This window comes from Rhyacophila brunnea, unplaced genomic scaffold (genome assembly GCF_057557595.1).
Source record: "Rhyacophila brunnea isolate RB1 unplaced genomic scaffold, BYU_Rbru_1.0 scaffold_11, whole genome shotgun sequence".
NCBI lineage: Eukaryota > Metazoa > Arthropoda > Insecta > Trichoptera > Rhyacophilidae > Rhyacophila > Rhyacophila brunnea.
Window position 1 is genome coordinate 4387381 of NW_028232763.1, and position 23540 is coordinate 4410920.

At 33.4% G+C, this 23540-nt stretch overlaps 1 pseudogene across 1 annotated transcript in view; it reads right to left on the bottom strand.

Moving 5' to 3' along the window:
• LOC147078294 (pyrokinin-1 receptor pseudogene) overlaps positions 1-23540 on the bottom strand; it is a 77006-nt pseudogene that overhangs the window by 508 nt on the left and 52958 nt on the right. The window lies entirely within an intron of this gene.

The following is a 23540-nucleotide window of genomic DNA, read 5'->3' on the forward strand; positions in this document are numbered from 1 at the left end:
TAAGTTTGATTTAAAGATTCATCAAAAATGTTCTACAAGATTAGTATTTAATTCTAAACGATATAAAAATATTTTTTGATCATTAAATATATTATTAAAGTAAGCATTTTTTGAATAAAAACTTCTAAACGATTTTATGTAAATTAAAATAGGTACTACTTTTCATTGTGTAATAAATAGTGCTCACTGTGGAGTATTGGATAGAAAAGTTTTCGGTTAAATTACATTCACATGGTATTTTTATAAAATATATTTGGCTTCCGGGTAAGCGTGGAATACATTTGGCTGTAAAAAAATAATAAAGAGACAATATTATGAAAAAATCTTTATCGTAGATACATAAATATGAAAAGAAAGACTTACTACAATGCACTACAATAAATGAAGCCTACTTTTAAAAATAATACGTCCATATTATTTGCATGACCGTGCATACTAAAATATCACAAGATCTTTTTAATAATTTAAGTCACACTATAATATAAAATAATTTATTAATTATTTATCACTTATATAAATTTAATGAAATTTTCTTAGAGAAGGAATCGATAAACATTTTTTGTAGAGTGAATTTGGCTTCAGAAGTAGTTTGAGCACTCGCGAAGCACTTTTCAGCTTGAATGTTCTAGTGCAAAGATGCCTAGATGTTAATGTTGATGTTTATATGTGTTTCATTGATTACGAGAAAGCATTCGATACTGTTAGGCATCCTAAACTTCTCGAACTCCTACAGGAGAAAGGCATCGATGCAAAAGACATTCAACTGATAGCTAACTTATATTGAAATCAAACAGCGAATATTAAGATTGAAAACGAAATCAGTGGAGAGGTAAAAATTCGTCGCGGTATAAGACAGGGGTGTATATTGTCACCCTTGCTATTTAACATGTACTCGGAAACTATTTTCAAGGAAGCCTTACAAGGTGAATCGGTGGGTATTATAGTTAATGGCAAACATATTAACAATATACGATATGCCGATGATACTGTGCTAATTGCTGATAGTTTAAAGAGTTTACATCAACTGGTAGAAAAGGTTAATGAGGTCAGTAATTCTTATGGTTTAAAAATGAACCTCGAGAAAACAAAACTATTACTAGTATCAAAAACAGCGACACCAGACACCAACACAAATTTTGTCATTAACAGCGAACCAATCGAACGTGTTAATATTTAGGTAGATGGGTCAACGAGAAATGGAACCAGTCTCAGGAAATAAAAACTAGAATTGAGATCGCAAGGAAGGTCTCAAAATGAGACGCCTCCTTAGCAATCGAGATCTTAACCTAGGTCTGAGACTGCGTATAGTACGTTCTTATGTGCTCTCAATTCTTTTCTATGGTATGGAAGTATGGACGCTAAACCAAGAGATGTCACGGAGACTTGAAGCTTTCGAGATGTGGCTGTATAGACGCATCCTCAAAATTCCTTGGACTGACCGGGTGACAAATGTTGAAGTTCTCAATCGAATGGGGAAAGACCGAAAAATTCTACGTAGTATCAAAACCAGGAAACTACAATACCTCGGCCACATTATGAGAGGACAAAAATACAGCATTCCTAAACTTGTCATTCAAGGAAAGATGAATGGGAAGCGTAGCAGAGGACGGCGCCGCATTTAGTGGCTTAAGAACCTCCGTGATTGGTACCGAACTGTTCCGGGTAGCAGACGACAAAGATAATATCGCCTTGATGGTGGCCGACCTCCGCTAGGGGATGGCACAATAAGAAGAAGAGTGAAAAACATGTAGGCTCTGAGTAAGTCGTAAGTCTGTAGTAAGAAACAAGCTCGAGACGTAGTAAGCCTACTGCAAAACCAAAAGTATTTTTCACGATTTTATTGACACAGGTGTAACTTAAAGATAATAAGTAGGTAGACTACAATATTTTTTTGATATACCTATAACTCTATAAAAATGATAATAATATAATTTCTATTAGAATAAGGATAACATTTCACCAAATTGGGGTTCAAATTAGTACACCATATCATTAAAATTGATTACAGGTATTTATCTGTTAGTGCTTCTTTGAACATATTATTCTCTTTTCAAACAGGTATCTGCTTCTAAATACATATATAAATACCCAAGTATGTGCTCTTCTTTTGACTACTACAGTCTTCGTTTAAAATAAAAAATATATATAATCTATTCTTAGCTTCCGGGTCATACAATACATGTGGGGGTAGGATTCGGCTCGCGTCAATTGAAGTATTATAAAAGTGTTAAAAAAGTAAAGATAAGTTTTACTCATATATTTTTTTAAATAGCCCCCTTGTAAATTTAATCTTGTGTTCTTCCTTGTATATATTTATATATTATGTATACTTACATAATATTTACTTATTAATTTTTAAACAAACTACTATGCATATTGTGTTTTATATAATTAACATAATACAGTTAACAAACTATTTATTTTATTCAACAAATAATTCACAAGATTTGAGAATGTAACAATCAATATATTGAACAAATATGTTTTGAAAACATCTCATGCATACTCAACCACTAGAAAAAAATCTTTTTTAGATAAAAATAAGAATTGTACATTTTTAAATCTTGTGAATATTCGTTGAATAAAAGAAATAATTTATTAAATTATTAGCAAGTCTAAGTAAAACTAAAAAATAAATAATGGAATGATCCGCAACATTGATTTATTATACAATAACCGATAGCCAACATTGTAACATAATTTTATTAGAAAAGCATTTCATGTATGAATTACAACTTAAAAAATGTCGTAATTAAGTAGAATACCCATAGCTTAATTTATTGGAAAAGTACACTGGCGACAATCCAGTGGTTATAATATGTCCCATATGGTGTATTTTTTTTTCTAAAAAAGATTATTTCTAGTGGGGCATGAGATGTTTTCAAATTTGTATATTATTATTTAACAGTTCATAACAGTGGTGCACCAAGGAAGGGGGGCAAGGGGCCCTGGCAAGCTTTTTTGTCCATTTTCAATTAATATTTTGGAACCTTAATAAAAAAAAAACAAAAATCGACGATAAAAATTCGCCAACAAGAACGACTACACCCATTACAGTCGGTGGTGGTGTAAATCAAAAGAACGTTTTTTTCAGGGGAATTTGGCATAAATAAATATTGTAGTTCTCTAGACCAAGCAGGTAGCACTGCCGTTATTATTTGAGCAATGTTTTAGCATACTAAGCGCACATGTCCAGCGTGGTCGCTGTTAGGCATAAAGCCCACTAAAGCACGCGAGCGGGGTGCTCGCTCATTTTGGCTCAATTTGGGCGGTGAATCACCATCAATACAATAGAAGGTACACAGCGTATGACGAATATAACGCCACGCGCGCCTTATATTTCAACGCACACAGAATCGAGCGCGGCGTCCTTGACGTCATAGCACGACAATAAAACGAAAATACTATGAGAAACCGAACAGCGAAAGGGGCGCGAGGGTCACTAATTTATTCGGCGGCGGGAGCGTCGTCAAACGGGCGCGCGCTTTTTAAGCATACACATATTTTAATTGATTCTACACCTTGCGCTTACATCGCTTATTGTTATTACAAATAATAACTTACTATGCTAGCACAACTCATCATTGTGAAAATGAATTTAGAGCGGACAAATAAATTACTAAAGTTTATAGCTTTGCAAAGAAATACGAGGCGAAATATGATCGGCGCCGCTTTTACATATGTGAGAGGTAATGCGCGGCAAGAGGCGTGTGATTATGGTTATGATTATACGCTTCTCACGCCGACTGCGCCCGCTCGTCCGTCTTGGTGAGCTTTGTGCCTTAGTAACTTCCAATCCGCCAGTCGCTGATGATCGACTCGATCAACGGTTACCGCCACTATGACTCCAATTTAATAATAATTAGGAGAAACTGTAAAAATATACCGCCGTGTATTGTGAAAATATGTAAAAATAATTATATGAAGAAGAAAAAGAGCATATGGGACTGATTTATATTCTCCTCCTTGCCCTCCTCCAAAATTAAATCCTGAGTGCGCCACTTATTCATAATATTAATACTATCGACCGAAGGTACTCGATGGAATTTGAAAAAAAATGTAGATTATAAGAATATTGTCTTATAGGTATAACTTTTTAAAGACTGACAGGTATTATTGATAATTAATGATATATGTCATTGGTTATTTTCATTAAATACCTACAATTGACTTATTGAATTTATTAACTATTAGTTAATGATCTATTATTAGGGTTTGATGATGTATACGCTTATTGATTGTATTATTAATGATAGGGATTTTTTAACAATCACTTCAACTATTCATGGTTTGTTGAATTAATAGGTGGGTAATCAAGTTTTTAACTACGTTATTGTATTAATTTGATATATAAGTAAGAATTAATTGAACCCGTTGTCAGTGTATATTTACCTTTTGATTGTGATTTAACTGAAGATATCGTAAAGCGAAACTCGGGTCACAAAAAACGACTCAAATGGAATAATACAAAACTGTAATCCATTAGAATTTTAACAGTTCATATTTTAATATTTTTTTTAACAGCATATTATACCTGTTGTGCACTTACTTTATTGAATAAAATGAATTGAAACTAATGATATTTCGATTTAGGTTATTAAAATTAATATATTTATCTTAAATTCTGTTTACACAATTTTAATATTGGTTATAAATAATAAGATTATTGAGAGAAAGATATCTACATAGAAATAATATAATATAATAGCATTTACTAAAATCAAACGTAATATAATGATGTTATATAAAGGACGTAAGACTAAACCTCGAATATTGTATAATTATATATAATTATTTCCAGACTGTTCTACGAATTTGAAGGAAATTTGATAGTAATTAATCCCAGAGAATATAACAGATTCTATTATTATGAAGATCAAATAGAGGATAACATTAATAACTGAAATGTAAGAAATTAAATACTTAGTAATATAATATAGATTATATAAACCTAATTAAACAGGCGTTTACGTAATAAAACATCACTGAAACAAAGCTTTTGTAAACTTTATAATGTTTTTAAGTTATTTATATTGACAGATTTATGTCAGGCAATAAATACTGTGTTCAGAAAATTGTACGTATTATTCATGGATCACCGTTCACCGTGAATTCATTGGAAACTGTACCTAAGTAAGTAAATTGGAAATACAATAATATTTATTTCATGCCTGTGTACATAACGTGGGGAATGGGACAACTGAGTACCAGGAAAATAGAGCGCCGCACTGTTGTATAAAATAAATAGACGTTCGTTACGATTTAGACGAGGAATTTAAATCAATTTCTATCAGCTACTCCTAGTTTTAATTAATTTTGCGGTACTGTTCGGTTATACGGAATACAGCGGAAAACGCATTTTGAAAATAGCCGATAAACTGGATTATTTGTTAGGTTAACCTAACCTAACCAAACCTAACCTAACCTAACCCAACCTAACCTAACCTAAACTAACCCAAACTAAAAAATAATCCAGTTTAACGGCTATTTTCAAAATGCGTTTTCCGCTGTATTCCGTATAACCGAACAGTACCAATTTTGTTCTTAACATAATGTTTCTATTGCAGATTGAGAATTATCGTATCTGAGGCTTTATATAAAAATATAAGAACTCTCTTCTTGCAGGAACTTAAGCATATGCACACTTCAATCATTATTTGAAGGCGTTCCCGTAAAATGGGTCTATATGCAAAAACAAAATTGTTCAGGAGAGGAAAAAAAAACGTTTTTTTCGATCATGCAGACTTTTAGAGTATATCTGTGAAAATAATAATATTATATTCATGAAAACACTCATTATCATTGACAAAATATTTTATTTTATTTTGGATAATAAAATAATCATAGACCCCTTTTCCACGGTAAGCATTTTAGTGTTGCTAATATCTCAAAAAGTGTGTGAGCGATGTTATGTCAACCCGTTTTAGTCAATAAAATCAATTTTTGACATGATGTATTATATAGACCCCTTTTCCAAAAACGCCTTTATTTACATGTGCATTTTTTAATTCTCATCAAGTATTAAATAAATAATAATTTATATTTTAAAAGAACCTATGATTCACGATCGTCTATTTATTTTCGAATTTTAGTATATTCGCTGCGTTACAATCATGCCCCCCACTAGGGCTTTAGCCTAGGGGCCCGGCGCGGTTAATCGAACAATTAAATGAAATAAACACACATGACACAGTCGCTCGAATATTAAAAAAAAATCGATTGCGGTGCTATTTTACTTTAATGATAATTTACGCGTAGAATTTTATTTTTTAATTATTTTTAGTGTGTTTACTGACTAATAAAAATGGCTATTTATCAAAAATGATGAAGGGTCTCATGTTATTTGGCTACCACAAAAATGATCGCTATCCTTCATAATAAAATTTTGATGCCACGTACCGACTACTGAATCAAGTGGATTTATTTAAAAATACAAAAATCGCTTAAATATACATGGTATTCCATTAATTTTACCTTGCGGAAACCTGGGATTCCGCGGAATACTATTTAGGGAACACTATTGTATCATAGCTATAGGTAGGGGGCACGCTTCAGAATTTGGGGGACATGGTTACAATAATATACTGATTCGAAGAAGTTCAGCAAAACTTGAAAATTTTTATTATAAGATCAGCTACTTACTTATATCTTTCAAGCTCTTTTTACTGTTAAAATTTTGTTTAAATTGTAAGTGAGTTGCAAAGTCGGATACATCCATCAGAAAATATTTATATCATATTATTATCATTTTATAAAACGTCAAGTGTTTTGACGGTAGTATGTATGCCGGAATTGCTCGCATAACCAAAGTAGCATGCGGTGCATTTTGACGCCTGAATAATTTCAAAAGTGACCTTCCATTGTGTATTAAGCGTAAAGTTTTCAACCAACATGTACTAGGAGCGCTCACGTTTGCATGTGAAAAATGAAACTCTTAATGTAACGCAGCATCGCATGGAAAGATGAATATTGGGCATAACGCGAAAAGATCATAAAAGAAACCAATGGATGAGGAAGCAGACAAGACGTGCACGCGAGTAAAATGATATGGTTATGGGCTGGACATGTCGAGTTGTACCCAATAGTCACAGAGCGTCCACAGGGATGGACCTAAAACCCGCTGTATGGACGAACTCATAATGATCGATGGGTGTACGTAGCAGCAAATAACTAAGAAGAACCGGGAAAAGTGGAATAAGCTAGGGTAGGCCTTCATCCAGCAGTGAATTGACCACAACCGATGATTATGAAGATTTATAAAAATACAAAATTAAATTTTATAATAATTTGAATGTATCCCCGTGAGTATAATACAACTTTTCATTCTCTTACGTTAAATCAAGATAAATGCTAGACACGTAGAAAGCTTGAACTAACTTAAGAGCTTTTTTTAAATTCACTTTAAAACAGGCCATAGTTCTTAAATAGAAAGTTCGGAAGCTTATCTAGTAGTAGTAAATTGGTAGACATAAAAAACTAGCGAGGAAATTTAATAGTTTTTCTCGTTCATAAAGGAGTTTTACTGACTTAACATTTTACGATACTCTTTATAATACTAAAGCAAATTTGCTATTACGTTGAATATTAACTACTTTAACTGGACGGTGTAATACAAACCGTATATACCAAGATTCATATTATTTCAAATAAGTAATAATTTCTATTTTGTCACCGTGTTTGTAACTTGCCCTAACTAAAAAAATACTCTTTTTAATTTCCATCAGTAGTTTTGGCCTCACTTTAGTCACCGAGACGGGATCGACTGCTGAATGAAAGCCTCTCCTATCGCCTTCCACTTTTTATTCATAACTGATTCTTCGTTGGCAAGTATTTTCTGAACTAGACGAGTTAACTGATTCAGTATATATTATTAATTTAATTTAATAAAACGCATTTTTTTGTACTATTTCCACTATTAATAAATAAACCTGGACCGATTTTGTCAGCCTCAGAGGGACAATTTCAACTAAATAATCTTTATGCAACAGGCATTCATCAAAACAAATTCAAAAGTTGACACAAATAATCTACCAATACAAATACATTGAATTATCCATACAATATTATATAATAATAACAATAGTATATAATAACAAAAGTACTGCGTTTTTAATTTAAATAATAATTTTAAATAATCAATAAATTAAATTAATAATACAATGCCTTTTCACCATAAATTATTGATAGTTAATACAAATTTCAATTTGTGTGTATTAGGGTATGGACCTAATAGGGTGAGCAAGTGGCTGATATCCATTTCTCGTAAAAAAACAAAATCTGTCAATACAAAACCTCCACTCTGTGGAGGCCGATATATGATCCTATCAGGATCGGACATGATCGGAAAAAAATACAATAAAAGAAATTCAGTATATTTTAGGCTGACCCTATTAGTTCAATCTTGCGTATGACACCATTTTTAAACAAAATATCTGACACATTGATAGTTTTGAAATTTCTATAAGATCGCATTTTCTTGACTGCTTTCTTATTCATTGGTTTATTTTATAGTCTTTCAACATTATGCCCAACGTTGCTACATTATAATCCATCGACATCCTTGTACCGTTTCTATCTATGTATGCCAGGATTTGTTTATTCTTCCGTACATAACAGCATTAATATATAGATTTTAAACTGTTTATGTTCAAATAAATAATACAAAAGATTTAAGACTATGATATTCTTTATCTAATCTACATACCTATATATTTATACATATTATAATATGTAGGTACTCAAAATGAGATTTAAACCTATCGTGATCTACAATGCAGTAATTTTAAAAACTTGTAACGTGACTACTTGCATTTTTTCTACCAGCCGCTACGTCTCCACACCCATAGGCATATACCGTCGCGTAACGAATGTTAAACAATATTCACTATTAATTGTACTGATAGTGTCGTAGAACAACTTTCCAAGACTTTGGTTTGTATGCACAAGTGACTAGAGTGTGGACAATTTCTATTCTATAACGTGCTGGCTAACTTAAAAAAAGCTTACCTAAATAATTAAGATGCTATTATTATGAATCAAATTTTGTACTTAAATTTTTTTATCATTTAACATTATATAGACTAATTTGCGAAATATTGTAGGCTAAGGTCATTCCTAAATTTGATTGTTAAAAGGGGTGAGCTTAGAATATGTTGACATTATCAGATTTTGTATGTAGCAAAAAACAACAGGAAACAAAATTATCCTGAATAGGTGGATATCCCAGCGGAAGAAACCTAGAGGTAGATCGCAAACGAGAACAATCGATTGTGTGGATAAGGAGGTAAACTGAAGGAGTTTGGCGAAGGATTTGTGGAGTACACCAAATCCAACGTATAGCGTATAGAAAAATGATGACGATACTAAAAATATCGTCAATAATAATTGTAGACAGTGCTCACATATTATTTACAAAAAAATGTTGGCACAAATTATTAATTACTTTAATTTAATAAAATGCAATTTTTTTTGTACTTATTCCACTTTTAATAAATAAATCTGGTAAAAGTGTAATAAGTATTAAAATAATGTGTTTTATTAAATTAAATTAATAATACAATGCATTTACACCATGAATTTATTGACAGTTAACACAATAAAAGAAAAAAAGTTGGCACAAATGTTTCCAAAAACAGAAATAACAATTAAAAACGTTTTAACTTAACTTAATAATTTAACAAGTTCATTTATCTAGGCAAAAAAATAGTCAATATAATATATTGGTATTTATAAACATAATTACTTTGTAATAAATGACTGATCATACGTATTAGATTTAATTATGATCCTTACGCATATTAGAAAAATAGAGGGAATGTTGATCGTAGGTAAGAATTATTATCAGCAACTCCATACACAATGCTTACGGGCCCTTTTAATTAATTTTGTAATTAACGTGTTAATTTGCATTTGAAAAGTAATTAGAAAAAACACAATTTTGTGCGGCCCGTAACCTATGGGTTAAGTCTTCAGATCAAGCTCCAAGCCTGGCCCAAGAAACAAAAAAAAATATTGAATCCCAGTCTGTGTGATATTTTTTCATTTAAGATATTATACATTATATTTACATGAAGCTTGCTTATAATGTCGGGGGTCCTAGGTTCAATTTCTGGTTTGGCAAATACACATATTTTTTTCAATTTGTATTTAGAGTCAGAGTATGGATCTATTAGGTTGGGGAAGTGGCTAATATCCATTTCTCGTAAAAAAAATTGTTAATACAAACCTCCACTCTGTAGAGGCGCATATTATGATGATTGGACATGGTCAAACGAAGAAGATAAAGATTTCTCACTATACTACACATTTTTCACAAGAATCTACAAATGAATAATCTGACTTATACGTTTCTTACATGAGACTTTCTAAATTGGCAAACTAAAGGCAATTAGGGTTTATGCTATTTTATGACGTTTTATCGATTTCCGTATTTCATTCATCCGAGCTTTCGTAAACATGCGTAATAGCTAAAAATAAAATCGTTCATACGTGGAAGCTTTCATAATGAGTCACTTGTACCGAGTTTTTTTGTTTTTCCACGTTTTACGCTGTATTGTAGATAGTATTATTAATAAATCAATTAAATTAAGGTTCTAGATCTAGAATATATGACTTGCATAGAGACGTCTAACATTTTGTAATTTGGTCATTTTTCTGTTAAATAGATTATATAAAGAAAATGAAAAATTGTTGGTTATCAAGAGTCACTTTAAACCATGCAAAAATCGTTGACAAAGTTGACTGTTGGTGTCATAACTCAAATTTTTCAATGAATAATGTAGTTCTATCAATAAGGTCTTTCTAGCAATCAGGGAGCTCTATTTCTCAAAGTGTGCGGCATTTATAAAAAAAAAATGTTAATCGACTCACTCACTCATTAATATTCAATACTTTTTACTAATCACAAAAAAACAGTGGTCTGATTCTCTGAGTTTTTTGCGATTATCTAAAAACTCTATTTTTGGAATATGTGAGTTATGACTCTAGGCAACTCATATGCATAGGCAGATGAAGAACTTAGGAATAATCTACTCTTCAAATATTTATAACCCTTGGCATATTGTATTATTCCTGCTTTTTTTGTTCCCTTAAAACCATCTATTTATTTTTTGATCATTGCTTGTTATGGGCAACACGGACATTTTTATACCGCAGAGTAATATCTTCGGTGTTTTGTAAAACAGTGCAAATTAACCAAAATAGGAAGAGGATTTTTAACTTTTGACATTTATTTATTAATTACCTGCGGATAATTATAAATGTTTAAAAGTTTATAAAAATGCTTAGAAAGAATTTTACAACCATATCCGATCCTAATAAAATTTTATGGGCCTCCACAGACTGGACAAACAATATTATGTGTAGGTACTTACTAGAGCTAGGATTAGAAACTGGAACCCACCACTCTGTAGGCTGACGCTTAAGCCGCGCGCCCATCGTGGGTGTAGAAAGAATACTGTCCTAATAATATAATATTTTAAAAGGCCTAATATTGCCTTTTTATTCGTCATAGTGGATATTCGCTCTTACGATTATCGTTTTTAAATACTTTCCTGCGGAGATAAAAATTAGCTTTTTTACACAACAAAACTAGCGATGTACATATTATTGTGTTTTCATTAATATCCCGATTTCGCCAAAATGGTAAATTTGCCCTTTTTACAAAATACGGACGATATCATATAATCTTAAAGTTTGATAATATAATTTATCGCATTTATTCATAAGAGAAAATAAATAATTGAATTAGTTATAAAAATTAACATAGAAAAAATCTAAATAGGTATTCCAAAAAAAATATTAAATATTTAATATAACTCTGTAAGCAGACAAATACAGTATATCGTTTCAATATAACTTGATTAAATGGAGTAGTACTTAGCGTACTTCCATATTAATGTTATAAGAAGGACATAATTACATAATTTTACATAATTTAGGCAAAGGTTAAGTGAATTGCCAAGAAAGTCACAGTATGGGTTATTTTTTGTAGGCCACGTAGAAGATATTTAAAAATATTTTGTAAAAGTGCTTTCACTTGGCACTCAGTATTTATATATGGAGCGCTTATCACGTCGAACAGTTTCAGTAGGACATTATTACCCAGTAGAATTTCCCAAAGAGAGTCATAATGAGGGCTGTCAAAATGCATTCTTGTGGTCGACGAAGCAGCAGGAGAGAGATATATTCATCCCTTGAGATTGCAGCAGAAGGTTGTGACAGAGAGTTAAAATGCTCTCGACAGTAGGATATGCATAAATCATGATAACACAATCTAAGTATACGAAGAAAAACTGTGAAATTTAGAGTACAACTCAATAATCGAACGGTTGTAGGTAATCGTGAACAGGCTCGCTGACAACACAAACCATATAGTTCTTCATCTGAATGCAGCAACGACCAAATCCATGTGCAGTGCTGCATGCATTGAAACCGACACTTCTCTGCGAGTTTCCGATCTGCCTAAAGAATTGGTGACCAGATTCAAATACTTAAATTCCATAGTTACCGACGATGACAGCCTTTTCAGTAAATTTGGAATCCACATGGATATGTAGGGGCCTGCATTCAGCCAACTTAAAGGTGATTGCAGTTAGTGGTCATGAGGAGATGCTCCACGTGACTAGAAAATGTGGTCTGGATGATGCCAGAAAGTACGACACTGCGTATCCTTGTGGCAAAACCTCAAGAGTTCTGTCGCCGTAGCCAACCCTCCCTTACTTTGCAGGGCTACAAAAGTGACCCACGCACTGAAAAACTTATATTCCGGGAAGCGCAATATGTGGTGATGGACCAATCGGAGTGGCGCGACCTTGTAATTGGTGAACTAAGTAAGTTAGTAAGATTGACATACTACCATTATAATAATGAGTGTTTCTTTTAACACTCGGTTTTTAAAATACTTTTTATAAGTATGTGTCTTTCTGAGATGTTCCAAATTATTTAAGTAAAATTGTTTCAAATATGATAGGCATGTATGTACAAAATATACTCGTATGTTCATATAGAAAGGTTTGATATTATAACCAGTAATAAATTCAATATAATTTTGAAACTTCTGTTATCAAGACAGTCACTTAGCGCAGTGGTAGCTCACTTTAACATATATTTTATCATAATCTGAGCATGTCATTTTTTTCGTCGAAAGCAACCCGGAACAGGAAATAATTTGACAAATTAGCACGTTGCAAATTGCCGAAACGATTTACTATCTATCCACGTTATTCTCCAACTTACATACTATAACTTGGCCGAGCTAATAAAGATGTATATCATAAAATATTACCCTTCCTTATGAATAGTATTAATATTATTTATCATCATCATTGACAATATTGATTAATTCACTGCTTGACAAATCCCTTCCCTTTAAATTCTTATGTATTGTGTTTGTTATGTGCTTGCGAAAAACATAACAATCTCATAGATTCAGAATCTTCTATGTTAAGTATATCCAACTGACACCATACGAAATATTATACCAAATAGAAATACTCCCCTTCGGGAGCAAGCAGCCACCAAAACGTCGATATACGGCGTTATTTTCAGCCGGGTGACAAAACCCCACCGAAAATATCCAGCAATAGAATATCGTTTATAACATGTGAAAATTCTCATTGTGCTCAACTCTATCCGTAGCATGCACCGCCAGATTCGCTGAAAAAATGAGCTTGCAAATGTCTCCCACTCATCAACAGCGGACAAACGGCATTAGACCTCTTCCACGACAGACTCGTGCCTTTGGATAATCCTTGATTATGGGCACCTGGGCTTAGAATCCTTATCCCTTTCTTCTCTCGATACGAGCGCACGCGAGACGAAAAAATGTAACATCATCAACGCCCGGGATAGTCGATAGGTCTAGGGCGATTTGGCGCAGGGACAACTGGATGCCACGCAATTCGATAATAAATTGACGTTAGGTACTTATAGGTACTTTAAAAATATATTTAATATTATTATTTATATTTAAATTATTATTTTATGATTTAATAGTTGTTGAGAATTTAAATATGCATACGTAAATAATGATTTAATCGGGCATATGTTTAAAAAAACAGTTTTTTTATTTTTATATAAAACCTTAGGCATGATAATTCCTAATCCGCAATAAAAAACATTTTGGTAAGAGTAAAATGAATTAAAACTACCAAGTAGTAGATACAAACTGATTAAACTTTCTCGTCTACGTTCTGTTTACGTGTCTACGACAGTGCGGCATCCAATTGTCCTCGCGTCCAGTTGTCCCATTCTCCAGTAGATCGCACCCATAGGCACGGCAGCCAAAAAGGCACAACGAACGGATTGACTTATCCTATGGAGAAGTATAATGAGTGCATTATATTATTATAGCAGCAAACATAGAATCATAATTTTATTAAACTCATCAAAATTAATAACGCAACTACGAGTATCTAATCGACCATCAACTCAATCAAACAACATAATGAAACTTATTTAATAAAATAGAATACTAGATGAATTTGAGAATATGAATAACAATCTAAATTAATCAATCCAGAATATTATGCCTAATAACCAGTTAACTCAGCATAAATACGAGTATTACCTGCAAACAATCATAGGTATTATCAGTTAGCTATCTAACATAAAATTGAATGTACCCAGATTCAATATTCATCCTCACATTTTCTCACTTTTATACATTCATACATATACAACCAATTTAGGTTACAATAAATAATTACAAGATAAAAAGAACTTTTTATATACAACGTATTTAAATTTTCTGTTGAATCATATAAACTTGACTTGACTAGCTTAAACGATCAAAAAAAATTGTACTTGATAGAAATAATACTGATATGTCATTTTGACATGTCATATTGATTTCCATAGTAACGCACGTATATATTAATAATTTGGTTGCTAGGACCCCAGACCCCTAGCTACTTATAACAGTGGATTGGATTACGGATTTCTTCCGAAATAACTTTTCATACAAAACAGAATTAACTGAAAATGGATTCAATTCTACTTAAATATGGCTAAAAGTATTAAAAAATGCATTGGCATCGTGTTCTGATGTATTATAAAAGTTTCAAACGTCTAGGTAGTCGGGAAGTTAGTTAAAAATTGATTGGAAGATTTGTACCAGACAAAAAACCACCGGAGAAATAAGAATACGAGCTAAGAAAAACGTTGTAAAATAGTAAGGTGACTGGACTCTGTAGAACCTTGAATCTTCACAGTGATTAAGTAGATCTGTTTTTTCTTTTGCCTCTTTCAAATTAAGTTGCTCCAAAATCTACGACTAATTGTATAAGTGTTTTTTTTTAACCATTTTAAATAACTCTCCAAGTATATTCATTACAAGTGTACTTAATATTTGATTTGATTAAATTAAATTTGATTTATTATGTTTTTTTTGTGTCAACCTGTTATTGGGACCATCACAATATATTATTTAATTCTACAGTATTATAATTATACCTATTCTCTGTAATTGATCATACAGGTTGACCTAAATAAATAAACAAATCAATATTCAGGACGTTCACAATACGAGATTTACATTGAAAAAAATTGAAATTCAAAAATAAAATACACAACACATCACTGAAAATGTCTATGTCATTGGGGAGCGCATTGACTAGCCTTGCACTCCTCGGTAATGGTGCCTGATAGTCTTGACACAAGGAAACCGTTCCAACCAGAATAAGTCATGGCTGCGACCACGTAGGTAAGTGATAGGCGCATATAAATTCAATCTCTTCAGTTCGCCAGGATTAGAAACCATTCCTGGTAGAAGCAGGAAAAAATGTCAAATGAAAAAGTGAGATCTAAGAGAGTGAAAAGCGAGTATGCTTTAAAAGAAAATCAGCCGGAAAATAATCATTTGACGAATTATTAAAAGGAAAATATCATAATTCTAACGTCTGTCAAAATTTCAGTCAGATCTAAGGTTCAACAGTTATCTAATTGAACACTATTGCATTTTTACAGTAATTGTCGCCGAAAAACATTTTTATTTTAGGAATTAACTGTCACACAGATCAAGACTGATGAAGTTTATGTGAAGTAATGTTGAGGACTCTATAAACAGAGGGATTTCTAGATAGGTATACGAGTTTAAACTTAGCCGTACTATGTAAAACGTATCCTTCACTACTCGAATATTTCCTGTACTTGGCGCCGTGCAATTTTTGCATAATTTCACGAATTTAAAAATTGGATTTTTGGAAATAATCGGCATATCAAAAAATATTTTGAAGAGTTTGACAATAGAAAAACTATCATTCAGACGTTTCTGTTTTAATTGATTCTTTTTTAAATTACCTTTGTATTATCAAAAATGTTTCACGATGTGCTTTTTTGCAAGCTTTTTAAATTCTAGTGGAGCCTAGTTTGAGAATAACGGATCATGACTAACATAGTGATTACAGTATAACCTCGTTTTTACGCGCCCGGAATTGCATGTTTTTTTTTTCAGTCCCGATGTATTTCAGTAAATTTAATACCCGCATTTACGTTTTTCTTTCCCGCGATTTACGCCGAAAATATTCAAAATATGCGAGTTACGCGCGCTTGACAATGATTGAGTTGTGACATTCGAACGGCGCACGGTGATTGGTCGGCGAGCGACGCTGTTATTGGCCCGAGTTCGGCGCATAACAAGGTGATTGGTCCATTAGTCGCCATCTTTTTTTTTGTTGTGTTTTGTATAACTCCGTCTGTCATAATAATGTCTAACCAAAGGAAAGCTTTGTCAGTGCAAGAGAAAAGGGACATTCTCGAAAAAGTGAATAAACACGTTGGCTCACGCGTTTCACTGGCCCGAAATTTAGGAATACCCATTACTACTTTGGCCACAATCATCAAAAACCGAGAATTTATTGAAAAAAGCGCTATTCAATGTGGACCCGAGGCGAAAAAACGTATGTACTGTGTGTAATGGAGGAGATTTTAAAAGAATGGTTCGTCAGTGCGCGGGCCAGTAATATTCTCTACTATCTCTACCATCAAGAATTGTTTCTGGAAAGCTGGGATATACAAGGAGCAGGATGAAGACGTACCCAGTACCCAAGAAAATATCCAGTGTGATGTTATAGAAGGCTGGGAAACAGTGGCGGCTGGTGACAAAAATATTAGGGAGTGCAAAAAAAGACTCACCTATTTATGCAAGAAGTCCATCCTTCGATTTTTGGATCTTGAAAATACGTCGATTACTCGAATATTAAAGTCCGACATTGACGATATCATTTTTTTTTCGATACTTAACATCGCAAGAGCATTTAACCTATCTTGAGACATGGTATTTCTCATAAATGACTTAATCCTTTTTAAAGTTGAGAAGCAACGCTCACTTTCTACTGACGTCATCGGTATTGTACAAATTATTTGCAATAGCTTAACGCTTTCACTAAATACTCCGAGTAAATTATTATTTGTGAATAGCTGTAGTATGGATAACGCTCCATCGGTGACGTAAAAATCTTCTCGACTGTATAAAACAATTAATTCATTTTTAAGTTTCAATTTGTCAATAAAATCGTATGTTGCCATTGCTGTATTAAATCTATAATTGGAAATTTTTTATGGTAATCGCGAAATTTTTCACTAAAAAACAATTTAGATATTACTAAATGACCATGGTATTCAAAACGATCTTTAACTTGGTTCACTATCGTATCGCATACTTCATGACATATTACAGAATGTGGTAAATCATTCGGTCGACGTTTTTTCGTGGGCTGAATTTGTAGCGGATTATTTTCCCGAATATTTTGAATAGCAAGTGTAAAATGTTCAATATCTTTATTATTCTCTAATACTTCTTTTGATCTCGACTGAAGTTGCTTAAAAAGTATATCGCAGTGGGGCATAATTTTGGCAAAAAAATCTAACCAATAATTAAAATTATCGTCGTTTAAATATCGTAACAGCATTCCAGCTTGGTTCATAGTATCAGCGTCTAAATTTACTGATTCTAAAATGTGCTCCATACACTCATTTAACTGTTCGCGATAAGTGTGCACAACAGTTACCGTTCTAATATTAAAATTCCATCTCGTTGTCGGTGCTGATGGTATTTTTCTATTAACCAGTTCTTTCAAAATATCGGTTCTTTTCGCAGATCTCGAAAAAAAAACTGGAAATGCTCGTAAATTAGCAAAAAAATTTCGAACCATTGTGTTAGCGGAAACACTTCTTTCCATTATTAAATTTAATTGATGGGCGTAACAATGTATGAAGTGTGCATATGGATACGAAGCTTTTATCAAAGCCTGTACACCACCTAGTCGCCCGCTCATAACGGCTGCACCATCATAACTCTGCCCGATTAATTGGGTTTGTTTAATCTCGAGAAGTTCGAGTTCTTTGAAAATTTCAGATGCAATACCTACCGCTGTATGATCTTTCGGCGTCATAAATTTCCAGAAACGTTCATGTATTTGTCCGCGTAATTTGTACCTAACTACCAAAACTAATTGTTGAGTTGTGGCTACATCCGTGGTTTCATCCGCCTGGATCGCGATAAACTTACTTTGCGATATTTCATGTTTTATTTCATTGCGACAAACCTCTAAAATTGAATCTAAAATATCGTTTTGAATTGTTTTTGATGTACCTTTAAAAATATTATTGCTATCTAAATGTTGTTTCATTGCAATATCAGTTTCCGAGACGAAATCAATAAGCCCTCGATACACCCCTGGATTATTTGAATCTACGGATTCATCGTGTCCCCTCAAAGCTAATTCAAATGCCCCGCAGAATTTCACACAGTCAATCAACCTGGATAAAATATATCGATTATTGTCTACGCGTTCATTAAATTTTTTCACTGACAAACGATACCTGGCGTCTAACTGAGATCGAATATCTAATGCTCCCAACACTGCAAGTTGCATTTCATTTAAAATGTGTTTTTCAGAACTACTGTGTTTTTTCACTTTATCTGATAGGTGAACTAAATCTTTCACCCCAGACTCTGAACAGCTTGATTCACCTGTAAATAAAAGACACGGAAAACATAAAACAGTATTAAGATATGAAGAACCGCATAACCATGGCACTTTTCTATACATTTCCACGTTAAATTTTCGATTAATCACTTTGCCTTTAACTGTACACTTTTGAATTAAATTTAAACTTGGTGAAGGGCGTCCCGCAGCCTTAATTTCCAGTCGTTTTGAAAAATCGCGACGATTGTCTTTAATATATTCAACCGAAAACGACATTATTCACTCACTAATCAATGCTGTAAATAGTTAACGAACTTCGTAATACAAAAAATATTCGCGTACTGACTGACCACTGTGACCTCGAACATTTCAAGGAGATATTCGTATTCGGTAATGTTCGTACGTGACAGCCGAAGCAGTGATTCGACAATCTTGAGCGGGGGAGAACACCAACATTTAACGGTTAAAATATCCCATATTTGAATGCGTCACGAACGATTTCACTGTGAAATTCATATTGGTATGACGCCACAGATACGTTCAGGCGGTTTTATCTCGAATATGCACACCAAGTATAAAAATGCGGTTTCGGAACGCGCGCGCTGAAGTTGGTAGTATTTTTTGCAAGGAATGCGCGCGAACTTTTAAACTGGCTAACTCATATAGATTATTATATTATTATATTTTGGATATCGTCTTTTAATCTTAACACGGAGGTGCACTGCACTTGTGCTCCTTTACAAGAGCCGTCCCTGTTGTTGACAGTCATTTAACACCAGCAGACTTGTCTGCTGAAGAACTGTCTGATGAAGAAGAGGTTGATATTCCAACAAAAGAAGAAGCAATGAGGTTCATCGAGGGTTTAAAAACCTACTTTACAAGCTTTGCTGATATTCAAGATGACACTTTTAAATGTTTATATAGTCTTGAAAGAGAATTACGTAACAAAAAAACAAAAATGCTACAAACTAATATACATGATTTTTTTAATAAAAAATAAAAAAAATTCAATACCCCTCTTTTACATTTTCCCTCAAATTAGGTTTTTTTTCTTCAGTCCCTTAAAAAACGTAAAATAGGGGTTATACTGTATTTAAAAAAAATATAACCGCTTTATAAGCAGGCAGAATCATGCTACTCGTAACTGATTGGCAAAGCTAAATTCAGTATATTATTAACTTGCATACATAAATATTCCCATAGTTTTGTTGAATTGACACTAAAAGTTTAAATTAAGTTACGATAAGTAAATTCCCGCGTCGGAAGACAAGATCCGGGTAGCCGAAATCCACGGATCCGTTTCCGGTGGGTTCGGGGGTCTAATAAATCCTCGTTTGCTCACTCCACATTCCTCAATTAGCGGCAGCGTACGCAACCTCACTACACCACACGGGAATTTATATTTTCCGTGCGAAGTCAATTTTATGACTTCTTATTTATCATGTCGGATCATCAATAGCTATAAAAAGTGCATTTCTCTAGAGATTGGCATCACCTTTTTAATCAGCTTATTTATACGAATTTGTTGACGTTACAGTTTAAGAAAACACGTACCTATCAAAAAAAATGACTGTTGGCCATATTGTTGGAAATCCTATAGATCAGGGATGGCAAACCTATGGCACGCGAACGTTTCATTTTGAAGAGAAAAGAATGCGTAACCATGCGTATTTTCGTCGGTTTTTCATATTATGTTAACCAATCAATGCGCAAACGGAAACGATGAAATTCATGCATAAATGACAAATCGCATTTTATAAAAAATAGCAGGCAAATCTTTTTATACAATTTCATAGGTTGGTCCTTAGGATCTGACAATTAAAAATTATAATATTAAACCAACAAACCATATGAAATTAATAATCGGCAGTCATTCAAATATAATAACTGCATGTTATTTTTCCTCAAACATAATCTCAAAAAATTTAAAACCGTACAGTGATGGAGAATATAATAATATGAAAGAATAGTGGTTTTAATGCTTCCACGATCTCTTTCAGAAATTAAGAAACAATGAAAAAATATTCAAAGAATAAAAGATATGCCTTTGGCTATGAATACAGTGAAAAATAGAATTTCAAGAACTCAATTGTAATTATAAAACTTTTTTAATAGCTTAAAGACTATTTTTTAGAAAACTTTTTAAAACTTTTTTTTCACCACGAAACCTGCTTGGCAGTCAGACTGACAGTCACGCGTACGCGTACGTAAAAAGGTTCGCCGTCCCTTCTATAGATGCAGAATCTTTTGTTGTTTGGTGTGAGAGTACAAAATCTATTATATTACAAGGTTGTTTTTGGCGAGCGTGTGTGATATGATTTGTTCGGGACACAGTTAAATAATCCAGTGTTGATATTATTTGTTTTATATTGTGGTAATACATTTTAGATGAACATAGCACTACTAGGAACCAGTGGCGCACCCAGGGGTGGGAGCAAGGGGGCCTTGCACCCCAAAACATGAAAATTATCAGAATGATTTTTAACATTGAAATTGAAAGGCAATAAACTATACTATGGGTTTAGACAAATAAAAACACGACAAAAAAATGATTTGTAATTCTCCAGCACCCTTTCAGAAAACTTTCTTAGATTTTAATTTCTAATACAAAAATTTCGAAACACTAATGTGTGGATTTTTTTAGAAACCCAATCCCTAATGGAACTGTCCTAATGGAACTGTGGAAAAAATTTTGGTGTCCACCCGAATTCCAGAGTGGTGTAGGTCATGGCTGGGGAGGGCTCACAGGGCTCCAGCCTGGGGGTCCGGGCTGTGGGGAGCCCGGAGTGTCAAGTTGACCAGATAAGTGAGATAAACAAACATCATAAATTATCTGTAATAGTAAAAAAAGTCGCCTGCGGTGCTTTTATACTTCATGGTCATGAACATATTAAATTATATAATTGTGCAATATATTTTCTGATTATTATGTGTCGATACTCGACAGCTCCATTATTAAAGTAGATTTATTAAAAATCTCCAATAATTCAATGTATAAGTACCCTTAATTTGAACAAAAATTCAATTTGAAAAACGTGAATGTAGTGTTTCACACTGCCTTTAATCTTAGCGGTAGGTAGAGGGCCCGCCAAATATCCTAGCCTGAGGGCCAGTTTCAGGATGTGGGGCTATAGTGTAGGTACACCGAGTGCAATAGACAAAAGACCGATAAACGAGAAATTAGGCTGTGTTGTATTGAGTAGGTTTGTGTATAAGTTAACTGCAATAATACTTTTTTATGTCCATTTTCAATTAATATTTTGGAACCTCAATAAAAAAACCAAAAATCGATCCTTGGGCTCCCCTCAATATTAAATCCTGAGTGTGCCACTACTGGAGACTGTTACATTGATTTTATTATTTGTTTTTTAAGGTTTACATTATGATTTTGAATATGATATCGAAACTTTATGCGGAGTGTTGCCCGCATATTTTGACTGTGCCGTTGAAGACTGAAATTGCAACTGATTTGTTGCCTGTCATTCCCGCTGAGTATTATAATATTGTCTATGCTATACAAATGAACATAGACAATATTACGTCGGTTGTAGAGTTGGGTAAACCTATGCAACCCTCAGAAGCTATATTCGTTTCCGATGCGGAAAACCAGTCGTCTTAGAGTACGATGGTCAGAAAGATAGTTATTACATAAAGCTTCTACAATTATTGTCGACTGGAGTTATGCCGTTGTTTTTACATTTGGTTTACATGTACGGTACATTTTATTAGTTTCATCACCCCTTCATGGTCATCTGCTTCTCTCAGGGTAGAGTGAAAGCTATCCCAAGTAAGCTCACATGATCGCTTCAGTGTGTCAACGCTTTTACCCAGCTATCGGTATATCAATTAAACCACAAGCAGCCATGAGTGATATTTTTTATTAGAGTTTAAACAATGAAATATTGTAGACAACCGTTCCAACATTTATAGTATCGGACATCGGTATTCGAAAAAAAATGTGACAATACCTTAGTTCAATGGGTTACCTAAAAGGTCTACAAATGAACATTATATTGTTTGCTGATTTTTAATTAATCCATTACAATTTCATATTACCAACGTGTATATAACTGACCCCCCTGATTATACTGCATAAATTGAAAGTTCATTCAAATTATTGAAACGGTTGGAAAAGAGCTTTCTTATAATAGAGCTTAAATTGCGTTTTCTGTTTTCCATGAAGGCAAGTTCTCGACTACATCGGCCTGAGTTTAATAAACAAAAATAAAAAAATACTGTGCCGAGGGGCGAGCGAAAACATAGTCAAAATATTATTCTATTTATGTCACACATCATTTCGGTGACCCTACAACATATATATAGTGCATGAAAACTTTCATCGACGGCTTGAAATAGACTTCTTCTTCTTCTTCTTTGATGGCGCTACAGGTCAAGTCGAGCCCTGGCCCCCTCCACCACTGTCCTCCAGCCGGACCGCACGTTTTTCCAAGTACCTGATTTTTAGCAGCTGGTTGGCAGCTTTTGTAATGTTATCACCCCATCGTGTGCGTGACTTTCCCACTGGCCTTTTCCTCCCTGGGTTTCCTTCGAGGATCTTCTTCGATATCCGTGACTCAAGCATTTGTTGGACATGGCCTGCCCAGTTTAGCC